This window comes from Hypanus sabinus, chromosome 12, assembly GCF_030144855.1.
Source record: "Hypanus sabinus isolate sHypSab1 chromosome 12, sHypSab1.hap1, whole genome shotgun sequence".
Lineage (NCBI taxonomy): Eukaryota > Metazoa > Chordata > Chondrichthyes > Myliobatiformes > Dasyatidae > Hypanus > Hypanus sabinus.
Window position 1 is genome coordinate 6,061,127 of NC_082717.1, and position 12,856 is coordinate 6,073,982.

At 42.5% G+C, this 12,856-nt stretch overlaps 1 protein-coding gene across 1 annotated transcript in view; it reads right to left on the bottom strand.

Annotated features, from left to right (window-relative positions):
- Positions 1-298: 298 nt before the first annotated feature.
- LOC132402593 (uncharacterized) overlaps positions 299-12,856 on the bottom strand; it is a 45,598-nt gene continuing 33,040 nt past the window's right edge. Inside the window, exon 2 of the transcript XR_009514969.1 lies at positions 299-3,867. The gene's annotated coding sequence lies outside the window, so the exon portion shown is untranslated. The remainder of the gene's footprint in view (positions 3,868-12,856) is intronic.

Sequence of the window (12,856 nt, forward strand, 5' to 3'; positions counted from 1 at the left end):
GAAAAATATACTTCATATGTGCCAGAGATTCCATTTCAATCCAGATCTCAGTGTATGGATGCTGTCTGTATGCTGTTTGCACTTTGTTGCTGTGACCCTGTAGAATCCCCCAGGTTCTCCAATTTGCAGTCATACAGAACAGAAATAAACCCTTCAGAACATGCTATCCATCCTCCCAGCTAGCCCCCACGTTCAGCCCAAAACCCTCCATGCACCTATCCAAATCCCTCTAACTTGTAATTATATCCCAAAACTTGTGGTTTGCCAGCATAACTGGCTGAGGTAAATTACTCTGGTGGTTGGTAGATAGATAGATACTTTATTCATCACAAAGGAAATTACAGTGTCACAGTAGCATTACAGTTCACATATACACAAATATTAGAAGCGAAGGAAGAAAAAAATTAAAACCAAGTTACCTCAAACAGTCTAACAGGAGGGGGTCATTATTTCTCTGGCTATAGGTTGACTCATTATAGAGGCTAATGGTCAAGTGCAAGAATGATTTCATATAGCGCTCTTTGGAGCACCTCAGTTGTCTTAGTTAGTAGATTCCTGTGCAGAGTTGGTTGGAATGTGGGGAGATTCAAAAATTAGATCACTGCAGGATTTGTAGGTAAATCCAGTGATTGCATTTTGGGAGCTCAAACAGGGATGGGACTTACACAGTGAATGCTTGGGCCTTGGGGAGTGTTATGGATCTGAGGGATGTAGGCATGCAAGTGCACTTTTACAAAGAAACCACTGCCTCTGCTTTCTCAAAAGTTTGCGAAGATTTTGCATGCTGTCTAAAACTTTGACTAACTTCTATTGATGTACAGTGGAGAGCATACTATTTGATTGCATCACGGCCTGGTATGGAAACACCGATGCCTTTTGTCACCAGGTTTGGACAAGGCCCAAGTGCGGAGTGAGAGACACCAAAGTGTGTTGATTTTTCACAGACTTTAATGTGAACAATGTTAAAGGGAAAAGAAAACAATAATTGCAAGGCCAAACCACGGTGTTAACGAGAACCCTCAAATGGAAAATGAAGTCTACACTACAGCTGAAAAGAACAACTAAGAATAAAACAAATACTGCTAGTCTTCTGAGTCAGTTGACTCGACAGTCCAATTTCTTAGGCAAGGTGGAATTCAGATAACGAAGTGTAGTTATGTCCTGGGTACAAGACTGGACAAACACTACCATGGAATGAATGGAGTTAAATGCCATCACAATGAAATCATAATTAACTGACACTTGCATAGTCACAAGTGCAATTGCCGAATCTGCTGCACTGCCGAATCTGTGGTTGTGACGCCTTTGAATGAAAACGGCTACAAAAAGCAGTGGATACAGCCCTGTCTATCACATGAAAAGCTCTCCCCACCACTGAGCACATCTACAAGGAGTGCTATTGCAAGAAAGCAGCATCCATCATCAAGGCTCCCCACCATCAAGGTTATGCTCTCCTTTTGCTGCTACCATCAGGGAGAAGGTACAGGAGCCTTGGGACCCACACCACCAGGAACGGGAATAGTTATAAAAACTCAACCATCATGCACTTGAACCAGGGAGGAAAACTTCACTCAACTTCACCTATCCCAACACTGAACTGTTCCCATAACCTATGGGCTCACTTTCAGAGACTCTTCATCTCATATTTTTGGTATTTCTTTTTTATTTATTATTATTATTCTTTTCATATTTGCAGTTCATTGTCTTTTGCACATTGATTGTCAATCTTGCAAGTGGTTTTTCATTGATTCTGTTGTGTTTCTTTGGATTTACTGAGAATGCACAGAAGAAAATGAATCTCAAGGTAGAATAGGGTGACATATATGTACTTTGATAATATAGTTACTTTGAACATCAGCTTGGTGAAAGCTGTGTCATTGATGATCAAGTTGGTGTTGGCCATGCTACCCTCCATTACTCAGGGCTTGGAGTACAGAAGATCAGTAGATACAGTGCAGTTATACAAGATGTTGCTGAGCCTGAACTTTGACATTAGTGCTTGGTTTTTGTCACAAGATAAAATCTGCAGATGCTGGAAATCCAAGCAAAACAGAAAATGCTGGAGGAACTTAGGGAGCATCAGAAGGGAAAAGTACAGTCAACATTTTGGGCTGAGTTCTACTGATGTCTGTGTTGTATGGTTTTGGTCACCATGTTTATAAGAAAGATCTTACCAAACTAGAAAGGGTGCAGAAAGATGTACCAGGATGTTGGCTGGACTAGGGGTTCTGGATTACAAGGAGATGTGGGGTAGACTAGGTCTTTATTCCTTGAGACGCAAGAGATTGAGGGATGACCTGATCAAGATTTACAAGATCATATGGGACACAGATAGGGCAAAAGCACATCGCCTTCTTTCCCAAGCAAATGATGCAAAAAGAGGCAAGAAATTTAAAAGGGACATCAGGGGCAGATTCTTCACACAAGGAGTGTTACATATTTGGGATAAGCTGCCAGAAATAGTGGTTGAGGCAGGCACATTACCAACATTTAAAAACTTTTTAGATAAATACAGAGGTTTAGAGAGTTGTGGGCCAAATACAGGCAGGTGTGATCAGGTTGCTGGGAAACAGAGTCAGCATGGATGAGTTGAGCCAAAGGGCCTCTTTCTGTACTGTATGACACTATTGTAACTGGGTGGCTACTGGTAGTGTGGGCTCAGTCAATCAAAGAGCCTGTTTCTGTACTGTATAACTATTGTAACTGGGTAGTTACTGGTGGTGTGGGTCAGTGGGACAAAGGGCCTGTTTCTGTACTGTATGACTATTGTAACTGCGTAGTTACTGGTAGTGTGGGTCAGTGGGTCAGGGGCCTGTTTCTGTACTGTATGACTATTGTAACTGGGTAGTTACTGGTGGTGTGGGTCAGTGGGACAAAGGACCTGTTTCTGTACTGTATGACTATTGTAACTGGGTAGTTACTGGTGGTGTGGGTCAGTGGGACAAAGGACCTGTTTCTGTACTGGGTGACTATTGTAACGGGGTGGTTACTGGTGGTGTGGATCAGTGGGACAAAGGGCTTGTTTCCATTCTCAGTGAGGGACCTGTGAATAGGATTTAGCATCAGGGTCCTTGGGGACTCGATGGTAGCAGGAATAACAGTTTAAAGGTCACAAACAAGACAATCTGCAGATGCTGGAAATCAAAGTAAGACACACAAAATACTGGAAGAATTTAGTGGAAGCAGGAGGCTTGATGAAGGGTTTTGGCCTGAAATGTTGTCTGTTTACTCTTTTCCATACATGCTACCTAGCCTGCTGAGTTTCTCCAACATTTTGTTAGCTTAAAGCTCAGTTCCCTGCAGAGACACAAAACCACATGGCACATTCTGATGTACACAGTTACGATGGTCATCGCCATCAGCACCACTCACTGACATCTGAATCTGACCATTCAATGGCCTTCAGCTGACCGCTGAGAGATTCCAGCATCTCAACAGTGGAAGCCTCCAGTTGCAGCACCTTCCCATCCAGCAGGTTGGGCAGCTTTAATATGTGGGCAATGATGTCATTGAGAACAATGACCAGTGCATCCACGTTACAGAATTTCTCACTGCGAAACTTCAACACTTCCACTTTACCAAGCAGTTCATTGACAGCAACTGTCCCGTGTTTCAGCTGGGAATCTAATTCAAAGAGATTGCTGAGCAGCTCATGCAGTCTGCCGAGTTCATCCTCCACGCTTTTTATTCTTTTTTCTGTCTGGTCGATCTCTTCATTTACCTGCTGTATGTGTGAGATACAGGATTGCAGATCTGATGAACATTTTGAGATACGCTGCTCTTCTTCCTTCACTTTTTCACTGCACCATCGACAATTTGACTCTGCCTCAGCTCTTCTAGACTCACAGATCCCAACCGTTATAGCTCCTGTAGGTAGAAATGTTTTCACTGGGTTAAATTCTCCAATACTAACTGTTACAATTTAAAATCACAAGCCTACTGTCCATTGGATTTCACTATTGGTGTATGGCCAGTGGCCAAGATGAGTTGTCAGAATTAGTTCTTGTGAAAGTTCACCAAATTCCATATTTCTGCAGCATGGAATGAGATCGGTCAGCCCAATCCTACTGTCTGCCTGCACTGCACTTTCTGTGTAATGTTAACAGTTTATTCTGCATTCTGCTATTGTTTTATCTTGTACTACCTCAATGCACTGTGTAATGAATTGGTCTGTGTGGATGGCATGTGAAACATAGTTCTTCACTGTCCCTCACTACACCTGACTTGTACACCAGACCACACTTGTGAATGTGTGACATTGGAGCCAGTTTTCTTACCTAACTCATACCACCATAACGTTCTGTCCCCTTCTTCCTTGTGCGCTTGTCCTGATTTTCCCTTACGGTCATGATACGATTCACCTCAGGTGGAGAGGGAGGGGGAGTTCACCCTCCACCCTTGGATTGGAGACTGCTCTTGCCCACATGTGTGCCCTCTGTTTTTACTCAAAACTTTCACTGTTTTAAAGATATCAATCTAGTCACATAATGGTTTTCTTCAAGACCCCAATGATATTTTCACTGAACTTGCAACCTTGCAGGACTACCCTTGTGAATCTTCACTGCATACACTATTTTGTTCTGCCAGCAAGAGGTAAACTGATGATCAGAATTGCACGTGGTGTTTCTATGTGTGCCCTAATCGAGACTCAGCTAAATAACACAGTTTGTACATTAGCGAGAAGGAAAATATGATGAGCTGCTGACAACAGTGGTTAAACTGGTGATCACTGCACTGTGTGTGTGTAAAACTGTTCGAATCTAAAATTATATTCAAAACATAGGCCAAATGTGAGAGGGGGTAGAGTTGACAGGCCATGAGGACCAGCATAGGTCTGTAGGACTGGTGTCATGTAATGTGTTCATAAGGGATTCTGCAGATGCTGCCAATCTAGACTAACACATATGAATTGTTGGAGGAATTCAGCAAGTCAAGCAGCATCGACAGAGAGGAATAAATTGTTGATGTTTCAGGCTGAGATCCTTTGTCAGGACTGAAAGGGAAGGGAAAAGTCATATCAAAGCCAGGTGTGGGGAGGAGAAGGAGTGCAAACATCCAAGTGAGAGGGAAGGGGAAGTGTGAGTTCTTTCATCAAGGCTGTTGGTGGACTGTGATGTGGGCTGTCTCCCTTTGCACAATATCGACTGCGAAATATACAAATGACGGGAGTGCATTCTCTGTCACAGAACAGTACGACATGTAATGGCAGTCTCAACCTAAATATTAGATGGTTCTTTCAATAGTGCCAGAGTTGGTTTTCATTAAACATTGATAGTTGTTCTTCACCTGGCTAAGCTGAAAATAATGGATCAAACGCACAGCCCATCAAAAGCTCTTGTGGCTCACGTTACAGAAAGGCAGGTCAGAGAGGTAAACAACTTAGAAAACCAAGAGTACAATACAGGCCCTTTGGCCCACAAAGCTGTGCCGAACATATACTTATTGTACAAATTACCAAGGTTACCCATAGCCCTCCATTTTTCTAAGCTCCATGTATCCATCCAGGAGTCTCTTAAAAGACCCTATCGTTTCCACCAGCAGCCCATTCCACACACTCACTACTCTCTGCATAAAAAACTTACCCTTGACATCTCTTCTGTACCTGTTTCCAAGCACCTTAAAACTGTGCCCTCTCATGTTAGCCATTTCAGCCCTGGGAGAAAGCCTTTGACTATCCACATGATCAATTCCTCTCATCATCTTATACACCTCTATCAGGTCACCTCTCATCCTCTGTCACTTCAAGGAGAAAAGGCCGAGTTCACTGAACCTATTCTCATAAGCCATGCTCCCCAATCAAGGCAACATCCTTGTAAATCTCCTCTGCACCCTTTCTATAGTTTCCACATCCTTCCTGTAGTGAGGCGACCAGAACTGAGCACACTACTCGGTGGGGTCTGACCAGAGTCCTATATAGCTGCAGCACTACCTCTTGGCTCCTAAACTCAACCCCACGATTAGTGAAAACCAATACACCGTATGCCTTCTTATCCACATAGTCAACCGGCACAGCAGCTTTGAACGTCCACCTGCCACTTCTCAGCTCAGTTTTGCATCCTATCAATGTCTCGCTGTAACCTATGACAGTCCTCCGTAACATCCATAACACCCCCAACTTTGTGTCATCATATTTGTTGACCCATCCCTCCACTTCTTCATCCAGGTCATTTATAAAAATCACAAAGCGTGGGGGTCCTAGAACAGATCCCTGAGACACACCACTCATCACCGAACTCCATGCAGAATATGACCCATCTACAGCCACTCTTTGCCTTCTGTGGGCAAGCCAGTTCTAGATCCACAAAGCAATGTTCCCTTGGATCCCATGCCTCCTTAATTTCACAATAAGCCTTGCATGGAAAAATCGCTTCTGCTAAAGTTATTGTGAATCAGCCTGAATGTGTTAAAAATACTGATACATTACTGAGAGCAGCATTAAAAGAAGGAATTTACAGGTATTTCCCAGTCTGTGCTGAGGCCCACTGGAGCATGGGCAGCTCCCAACTTTCTGGCACTTGAAAGGGCACAATATCCAAATGTGTACCACATCCACAAGGTGGATGAATGCACTGTAAAAGTACGTTTTAAATCCAATTACCATTACAGCAAGGTGACTGCAGAGTGAATAATATTGGGATCCAGTTTTGGAAGCATTGGGGTGAGGTGAGCTCACAGAAAAGGGGATTGCACAACACTGAGTGCATGGAATGGTTTCACGCTTCAGTTGTCAATGTTTTTGGATTTATGTAATATGGTACAGATTTAGAGCATTTTTGTGCAGAACTAGAAGCGCTGTGACATGAGAGCAGTATGCATCATTAAGGACCCAACCATGCAGGTCATGCTCCCTTCTCACTACTACCATCAGGCAGGAGGGTCACCAGGTTCAGGAACAGTTATTACCCTACAATACCAGGCAGCTGAACAACCATGGATAAATTTACTCACCTCAACACTGAGCTGATTAAACAACCTACAGACTCATTTTCAAGGATTCCACAACTCATCTTCCCAGCACTATTTATGTGTGCTGTACTGTGCAAAAGCCTGAGGCACATATTTATAGTTAGGGTCCTGAAGCCTTTTGCATAGTACTGTAGTAATTTTATATGTGCCACAAAAAATTCAGGAATTCAAAATTCAAAATAAATTAGTTAATTTGCTGATGACGCAAAGTTTGGGGGTGTTGTGGATAGTGTGGAGGGCTGTCAGAGATTACAGTGGGACATTGATAGGATGCAAACCTGGCAGATGGCAGATGAAATGGCAGATGGAGTTCAAACCATATAAGTGTGAGGTGGTTCATTTTGGTCAGTCAAATATGATGGCAGAATATAGTATTAATGGTAAGACTCTTGGCAGTGTCGAGGATCAGAGGGATCTTGGGGTCCAAGTCCATAGGACACTCAAAGCTGCTATGCAGGTTGACTGTGGTTAAGAAGGCGTATGGTGTATTGGCCCTCATTAATCGTGGGAATGAAGTTAAGAGCTGAGAGGTAATGTTACAACTATATAGGACCCTGGTCAGACCCCACTTGGAGTACTGTACTCAATTCTGGTTGCCTCACTACAGGGAGGATATGGAAACCTTAGAAAGGGGACAGAGGAGATTTACAAGGATGTTGCCTGGATTGGGGAGCATGCCTTATGAGAATAGTTTGAGTGAACTCGGCCTTTTTTCCTTGAAGTGATGGAGAATGAGAGATGACCTGATTAAGTGTTTAAGATAATGAGAGACATTGATCGTGTGGATAGTCAGAGGCTCCCGCCCACCCCGGCTGAAATGGCTAACCCAAGGGGGCACAGTTTTAAGGTGTTTGGAAGCAGGTGCAGAGGAGATGGCAGGGGTAAGCTTTTTATAAAAATGGAGAGTGGTGAGTGCGTCGATTGGGTTGCCAGCGGCAGTGGTGGAGGCGGAAACGATAGAGTCTTTTAAGAGATTCCTGGATGGCTACATGGAGCTTAGAAAAATAGAGGGCTGGGGTAAAGCCTAGGTAGTTCTAAGGTAAGGACATGTTCAGCACAGCTTTGTGGGCCAAAGGGGCTGTATTGTGCTATAGGTTTTCTATGTTTCTAGAGTGAACTTATTATCAAAGTATATACAGTATCACCATATACAACCCTGAGATTCATTCTCCTCTGGGCACAAGCAGCAAATCTATAGAATAGTAAATATAACAGGATCCATGAAAGATCAATAAAGAGTGCAGAAGACAACAAACTATGCAAATTCAAATAGAAATAAATAGCTACAAATACTGAGAATATGAGATAATGAAATAAAGAGTCCTTAAAGTGAGATCATTGCTAGTGGGAATATTGTGAGTACAGTTATTCCCTTTTATCCAACAGCCTGATGGCTGTGGGGTAGTAACTGTTCCTGAACCTGGTGCTGCAAGTCCTGAGGTACCTTCTACCTGATAGCAGCCAAGAGAAGTGAGCATGACCTGGATGGTGAGGATCTCTGATGATGAATGCTGTTTTCCTACGACAGCATTTCATATTGATGTGCTCAGTGGTTGGGAGGGCTTTACTCATGATATACTGACCCAAATCTGCTACCTTCTGTAGCATTTTCTGTGCAAAGCAAAGGTAATGTTGTTTCCATACAAGGCCGCAATGCAGCCAGTCAATATGCTCTGCAATGCACATCTATAGAAATCTGTCAAAGTTTTAGATTTCAGTCTGGACCTTTGCAGACACCTAAAGTAGAGACACTGCTGTTCTTTCTTCACAATTGCACTTAAGTGCTGGGTCCAGGATGGGTTCCCTGAAATAGTAACGTCCAGGAATTTGGAAGATTCTTATCCCCTCCACCTCCGATTGTTTGATGAGGCCTGGCTCATGGACCTCTGGTTTCCCTTTCCTGAAGTCTACAATCAGTCTTGCTGACATTGAGTGAGAAATGTTGTGACAGTAGTTAGCAAAATTTTCAGTCTTGCTCCTGATTTTGACATGGGTCTCTTTTGTGGACTAAAAGTGGGATGGGGGCAGAGAGAGGGGATCATGGTTGGGAATAGCGGAAGAGAACAGGGTGGGGTCAGGAAACACCAGATACATTCTATATTCATCAATAAACCAATTGTTTCGTATCAAATGCCCTTTCCTGGTGTCTCAGAAATGGACGTATTTGCACCTGTTGTAGCCCAACACCTGGCACTTGCGCTCAGCTAACCTGTCCTACACCCCTCCTGCAGTATTCCACCCTCACCTTTCCCATCATCGTTTGCTCTTGCCAGATTTACAAATCTGCTCTTCATTCCACGTTAACAATTACGTACTGTGTAAAAGTCTTAGATACCCTAGCTACATGTGCCTGAGGCTTTTGGACAGTACTAAATGTGTCTATTTTCCCCAATGTGTCATCTTTTGCTCATTAGTTGTGTCTTTATTTATTAATATATTTTCATAATTCTATTGTGTTTCTTTATTTTTCTGTGAATGTCTGCAAGAAAATGAATGTCAGGGTAGTATGTGCTGACATATACGCACTTTACTAATAAATTTACTTGGACTTTGAGAATTTGTTGTGGACAAAAATCAAATGAATGTCTTTCTTAGCTTCTGACTTAAAGATTGTGATTTGGGACAGTGTCAATAAGGAAAATGGAGGCATACTCTACAGAATGAAATAATCAGTAATGCTCCATTTGCCATTATAATCATTTGCCACAACTTTGTGAACACCTCAATCCCTTCGACCCTCACATATTTGCGGTTCTGTATGTCTGCATTTGGGTAATAATCTACATTTTTTCTTGTCTACTAGCAAAAATACATAACCTCATATGGCCACATTGAATTCCATCTGCTGAGTTCATACTCGATCACACAACCGACCTATAAACGTTTTGGATCACATAACAAACTGAAGTTACAGAGGGATGGAAATCAGAGTACCTGAGACGTTGGTGAAGAAGTTGTGGAGGTAGGTGTTAATGGGACCTCAGACAATGTTAATAATTAAAAGGTTGAGCAAGGTGCTACCGGTGTCCTGAGCTGTGTATATTTCATTGTGAGAAGAATCGTAGGAAATGTGGATAATAATGAGGTTACAGGTTTGAAAGCAGAGGCAATGTACAGTAAGGAGAAGCTGTTGAATGGGCAAAATTGCAGTCAACGGGTTGATTTCCAATGTGAAAGACTGACAAAATTGAAAAGCATGAATATAGGACTGAAGATGTTATATTTGAAGGTGTGCTGTATACGAAGTAAGGGGGATGAAATTGGACCACAGTTGCAGATTGGCAGGTATAATGTTGTAGGCATCACTGAATCATGGTTGAAAGAAGAGTACAGCTGTGAGTTAATGTGCAAGGATACACATTCTATCCAAAGGACAGGCCAGAAGAAAAAGTGGATGGTGTCGCTCTGCTTGTAAAAGATGAAATCAAATCATTAGAAAGATGTGCCATTGGGTCAGAGGGTGTTGAAGTATTGTCGATGGAGGTCAGGAACTACAAGAGTAAGATGACCCTGATGGGAGTAGTGTACAGTCCCTATGCAGTAGTGAGGATGTGGCCTACAAATTACAATGGGAATAGAAAATGCATGAAAGAAGGGCAATTTTACAATAGTCATGGAGGATTCCAATATGTAGGTAGATTTGGGAAAGTCTGGTTGGTGCTGAATTCCAGGCAGGTGAACTTCTGGAGTGCCTAGAATATGACTTTTGAGAGCAGCTTGTGGTTGAGCACATCAGGAGATCAGTTATTCTGGATTGGGTGTTGTGCAATGAACCAGAACTGATCAGTGAGCTTAAGGTAAAAGAACTGTAAGGGAAAGTGATCGTAATATGACTGAATTCACCCTGAAATTTGAGATGGAGAAGCTGAAGTCAGAAGTATCAGTATTACAATGAAGTAAAGGGAATTAAAAAGGCATGAGAGGGCAGTTGACCAGATTGATTGGAAAAGAACAGTGGCAGGGATGACGGCAGAAAAGCAACGACTGGAATATCTGGAAGCAATTCTGAATGCACATGACATACACATTCCAAAGAGTAAGAAGTGTTCTCAAGGCAAGATAACACAATTGTGACTAATAAGAGAAGTGAAAGCCAGCGTAAAAGACAGAGAGGTCATATAATAGAGCAAAAATTAGTGGGAAGTGAGAGGATTGGCAAGCTTTGAAAAGCCAACAGAAGACAACCAAAAAGTCATTTTGAAAGTAAAAATGGAATATGAAAGCAAACTGGCCAATAATATCAAGGAAGACACCAAAAGTTCCTTCAGTTACAGAAAGCGTAAAAGAGAGATGAGAGTGGGTATCAGAGAGCTGGAATATGATGCTGTAGAGGCAGTATGGGGGAGAACGAAATGGTGGATGACTAAACAAGTATTTTGTATCAGTCTTCACTGTGAAAGACAGTAGCAATATGGTGGAAATTCCAGATGTCAGGGGTCATTATGTGTGTGAATTTACGATAACTAGAGAGAAGGTTCTTGGGAAACTGAAAGATCTGAAGGTAGATGAGCCACCTAGAGGAGATGGTGGACATCCCTAGTTGTGAAAAAATGCCTGAAGAGATTGTGGAGGCATTCACAAAGATCTTTCAAGAATCACTGGATTCTGGAATGGTTCTGGAAGACCGGAAAATTGCAAATGTCACTCCAATCTTCAAGCTGAGAAAGAGGCAGAAGAAAGGAAACTCTACGTTAGTTAGTCTGACCTCTGATTGGGAAGATGTCAGAGTCAATTATTAAGGATGACATCTCAGGGCACTTGGAGGCACATGATAAAATAGGCCATAGTCAGCATGATTTCATCAAGGAAAAGTCTTGCCTGACAAATCCATTGGAATTCTTTGAAGAAATAACAAGCAGGATAGGCAAAGGAGAATCAGTTGTTGTGTACTTGGCTTTTCAGAAGGCCTTTGACAAAATGCCACTTTTGAGCCAGATTAACAAGCTAGGAGCCTATGGTACTGCAAGAAAGATTCTAGAATGGAAAATGCTGTGGCTGGTTGGAAGGAGGCAAAGAATGGGAATAAAGGGAGCCTTTTCCAGTGACAAGTGATGTTCCACAGGGGACTGTATTGGGACTGATACATTTTATGTTATATGTCAATGATTCGGCTGATGAAATTGATGGTGTTGAAGCAAAGTTTGCAGATGATATGAAAATAGGTGGAGGGACAGGTAATTTTGAGGAACTAGAGAGGCTACAGAAAGAGTTAGACATATTAGGAGAGTGGGCAAAGAAATAGCTGATGGAACAGTGTCAGGAAGTGTATGGTCATGCAGCTTTGTGGAAGAAATACAAGGGTTGACTGTTTTTAATTGGAGAGAAATACAAAAAAGAGACATAAAGGGACTTGGGAGTCCTTGTGCAGGAATCCCTAAAGGTTAGTTTGCAGGTTGAGTTGGTGGTGAGGAAGGCAAATGTGATGCAATTTCAAGACAACTAGAATATAAAAGCAAGCATGTAATGTTGAGACTTTATGGAGCATTAGTGAGGCCTCTCAGAGTATTGTGGGTAATGTTGGGCCCCTTATCTTAGAAAGGGGGTGCTGAAACTGGAGAGGGTTCAAACAAGGTTTAGGAAATTTATTCCAGAACTGAATGGCTTGTCATATGAAGAGCATTTGACGGCTCTGGGCCTGTACTCAGAATTCAGAAGACTGAGGGCTGACCTCATTGAATTCTATCAAATGGGGAAAGGCCTTGATACAGTGCATGTGGAGAGGATGTTTCCTATGGTGGGAGAGTCTAAGATCCAAGGACATTGTCTCAGACTCGAGGGACAGCCTTTTATTATAGAGATGAGGAGTAATTTCTTTAGCCAGACGGTGGTGAACCTGTGGAATTCTTTGCTGTAGGCAGCAGTGGAGGCCCAGTCTTTATGTATATTAAAG